Here is a 4,639-nt window from a genome sequence, read left to right as displayed (position 1 = left end):
TATATATATATATATATATGCTGCATAAGGGTAACAGATTATCACTGGTTCATATAACTTCATATGTAAGTGCGCATAAAGACTTATACACAAAGAGAAGACCCATGACAGGACATCTTACATTCTAAAAAGGATGGTAAAAATCCAAACCACAAAATAGATAAAGGCATGCCGAAGATATGTTGTCGTATGACTTTTATTACTTATGCGAACCACTGGTATTAAATTTTTGTAGTTTTTTAACCTTATAATTTACACAGCAAAATTTCCTAATTCTGAGTACGAAACTTAAATTTATTGGATTGCTGCTGGTTATGCAACTGCCCTTGCAGACTTTATATGAATCCATAATATACAAGGATGCAGCTCGTACGTGTTTTTTGATACGTCTTCAGATACATAATCATGCTTTTGTATTAGCGATCCCACTGATGAAGTGCGGATGACAAACTAATTACAAACATATTCGCTTAAATATATGAAGGTGAGGCTGATCGTCCATTGTAGGGGGAGAACGTCAATGCAGAAGAGTTTATGTATGGAGATCAGATGGCCAAATAAATAATTTACTTTGATGTCCATCATGAGGTGTTTGTGAGAAGCAGTGTACGGCAATACTTCACATCTCATTGTTTATAATTAGCAGCTCGAGAAAACGCTATTCTTCAACTCGTCATGAAATGTAAGTGTGAACCCAGGAAATTGGTATAATTCACAAATTTTAAAACAATATTGATTAGTCGCCGATTTCAGAGAGTAGAATTGGTACTAGAAAATTCAGTAAGAAATCGGCGCCGTACGTGAGAAGACACGGTCTGAAATATTTCCCAAACTGCAATTATTTGGAGAGATGTATTAACCGTAATTAGAAGTATTCTCAGCAGTACATATATTATATTGCATGTGAAATAAGAAAATTTTTTTTTCTAAATAGAGATACATCACATTCCTTAAGAAATACAGAAAACTAATAGATCTCCGCCTCCAAAATATACCCATTCACAACCACTCACAATCCAAAAAGTTGCAAGCTAATCACATCACTTATGGAAATAACATCCACTTCTAATCATTTGCCAGCACACAAATTATTGCCGCAAGATGACTTCGTATGTTATCATGGTTGTGTGTTAGTCAACATTCCATTTCACATAATATTTATTCTACTAGAGTAATAACTTCTTTTTTCACTTAAGGGTATCGGACATCGCATTAAATACCATATATACAGGGTGCAGTGAAAAGAATTGTCGTCAAAATTACGCAGAATTGAAAATAACACTGATATCTTACTTTAAAAGATATATTTACCAAAATTACTTTAAAATATCTTGAAATACAAAAGAGTAAATTTATTCAATAAAATCGCCATTCGCGTCCACCACTGCCTTCAGACGACTTCGGAATCTCCTGGAAATCTTCTAGTTGGTTTCCTTGTTTAAGTTGGTGAATGCTGCCATAGTCCTTGCCTTCAGTTCATCTTTAGTGTTACGATGAGTTTTGTTGGTCGCTCGCTCAACTGTGCTCCACACATAATAATCAAGGGTGTTGTAGGCTGGGGAGTTAGGTGGCCAAATGTTAGGGGTGATGTGGTGGCAGAAATTGTCTGCCAGCCATGGCTGGGTACTCCTGTTTATGTGGCATGGTGCAAAGTCTTGTTGCTAGACACAGGGTCTTCTAATAGCCACCCTCCTGAGCCAGGGCAGGACTACTTTCTCCAGGCACTTGATATAATCATCCGTGTTGAGTGTTAGACTGTGTGGGAAGATGAATGGAGGCATAACGTCACCATCACTAATGGTTACTCCAAACACCATAATGTTGATTGGATGTTTGATCTTTATCACTCTCGGTACATGTCCTTAGATGGCAATCTCCTCAGATTGACATCCAAGCACTCTCAAATGTTCGTATTGGAGCTTCCGTTGTGTTATCACTGTTGACCTGCCTTTACTGCGGAGGTTGTACGGAGCTTATCTCCCGTGTCAGTCATAAGATAAGTGTTTCATCGTGGCTAAGAGTTGTTTTGACTCTTGTTTGTACTAATGCTGGTGTTTAATGGCATCCTTTGTCATTTTCGTTATCTCTGCATATATATATATATATATATATATATATATATATATATATATTCTTGATAATGGATTATTTGAACCATTTCATTAGCCAAATGATTATATTAAGTACGTTAACGTAGCATCCAACCATCCACCCTCGATTATACAGGAACTAGTTAAGAATACTTCTACAAGAATATCTAGATTATCTGCTAACAATAACATTTTCGAATCTCATGCGTCTTATTATAATGATGCTCTAGCTACGGCTAGGTACCGAGAAAAAATCCAATACATGCAAGAAGCAGGTATACACAACACTAGTAATTCCTCCAACAGCGATGGACATTGTATGCCACCACAACGTTACCGTTTGAGAACACACTTAGATAAAGAATGCGGGCCAGAAAAAAATAGTCATATCAATGAACTACCAACGAAAACTCATAGACACACACGACATAATAATTCAGCTGCTTGTTCCGATCGTGTACAACACAATCGATAAAATAAACCTAACAATAGATATAGGAATCAGGATGTCCTCTAGTTCAAGCCTATTTTCGGTGTGCCTGTTTCAACCAAGATCGCTGGAAGCTTTTTTGCTGCTTTGGACAAGTGTTTTCCTAAATCTAATCGGTATCATGCTATTTTTAATCGACACACCATGAAGTTATCCTACACAAACTCTGCTAATTTAGAGCAGCTTATGCATCACATAAAAAATAATAAAATGCAGCAAATGTTCAAAAACCCACCTACTGAATCTAGCGAACATTAGCATCTAAATACCAACCAAGGAGATGTAGACCGCATTGATAGACACCAGCTACGAATATTAATTTGATTAATATCAATTTAAAACCAGCTACGAATATTAATTTGATTAATATAAATTTAAAACCAGTTGCCTAGCAAATTGAAAAAATCTGAAGATTCAGAACAATTATTGTATAGTTCTGAAAATTACATTGCTAAGACGGTCATACTGAAGAGTTGCGGACAATCACATAAGTAATTACGTAAGTAGTTGACAACTAAAGTGGTCTATGATTAATCTTTATATTTTGTATCTTTTTATTTGTCTTGCTCGCTTATGTCCTGGTGTTTGCTGAATTTTCTTGGGAACGATCTTTTCTTAGTGGTCAGAACGTAGGTGGTCTACTTCTAGCAAAATCAATGTCATCCCTCTTATAGGTATGTAATACAAATTTTCTGAATCTTCAGATTTTTTTCAATTTGCTTGGCCCTGGTTTTAAATTGATATTAATGAAATTAATACTCAATTTTTCACCCTTATTATTTAAATTTAAATAACCTAGTTCTCTAATCGACAAAATTCACTGCAGAGAATTATTTTCTGCAGAATTATTTCCGGTATTTGGCGCGCCAGAATGAAGACTTTTGAAATATAACCCCAAATGTTATTGGTAGAACTTGATACATGTTCAATCTCATGCGGAGGTCTCGTGTATAGTTCTTCAAATTATATTGCTAAGATGATCATACTGAAGAGTTGCGGACAATTACGTAAGTAACAACGTAAGTAGTTGAAGACGAAACCGGTCTATGATTACTGTTTATATTTTGTATCGTTTCATTTGTCTTGCTCGATTATGTTCTGGTGTTTGCTTAATTTTCTTGAGAACAAACTTTTCTTAGTGGTCAGACCATAAGTGGTCTACTTCTAGCAAAATGGATGTCCACTTAGTGGTGGCCATCCCTCTTATATGGATATATATATATATATATATATATATATATATATATATATATAGATATAGATAGATAGAGAGAGAGATAGAGAGTGAGAGAGAGAGAGAAAGAGAGAGAGAGAGAGCGAGAGAGAACATTGTAGAGAGAGCGACATTGTAGAAGCAAGAACCAAACCGACGCACTAGCCATGACTGCACTATCTTAATAAGCTGACAAGCCGAGTTGAATTTAACTCTAGGCGCGGAAATAAGAATTAAGATGTTCTGCATCAAAATTCGAAATCAACGGTGATATTACTGAATGCAAAGAGAGGTTGTCTCCCATGTCAGTCAGTAAGATAATGCTCTTACTGACAGATAGTGAGTCTTAGATAGTGAATCGGTTTTACTCTTATTTCTAACAATGGCGGTACCCCTTATACCGTCTGTCACTTCAGTGACATCTATAAATCAGTCTTCGTGTGTTAAATTGCAAATGAGCCACCCATATTATTTATAGTTTTCAGTTTTAACGTTTTAAAAATCAGGGCATGAATTCAACGGTTTTCTTATAAGCTGACATGGTGAGTTGAGTTTAACTATAGGTTTCGTAAGAGCCCTCGATGATAATTAAGATATTGTGTATGAAAACTGAAAATCAGCTGTGATACGGCTTTGTCCATAAAGGGAGCTTGTGACGTTGTCAATTGTTAAGAGTGTGCTATTGTGTCTAGTGTCTAGTGTCTAGGTCTAGTCGGTTTGATCCCTTTTTCTAGCAATGCCGGCACCACTTAGTACCCTCTGTCAAATTATTGATGTGTATAAATATGCCTTAGGTTATTAAATTGCTAATAAGCCACCCATATCATATATATATATATATATATA

The sequence above is a fragment of the Octopus bimaculoides genome, chromosome 9 (genome assembly GCF_001194135.2).
Source record: "Octopus bimaculoides isolate UCB-OBI-ISO-001 chromosome 9, ASM119413v2, whole genome shotgun sequence".
In the NCBI taxonomy this organism is placed as follows: domain Eukaryota; kingdom Metazoa; phylum Mollusca; class Cephalopoda; order Octopoda; family Octopodidae; genus Octopus; species Octopus bimaculoides.
The sequence above is the reverse complement of the archived record's forward strand: the minus strand, read 5'-3'. Positions refer to the sequence as shown.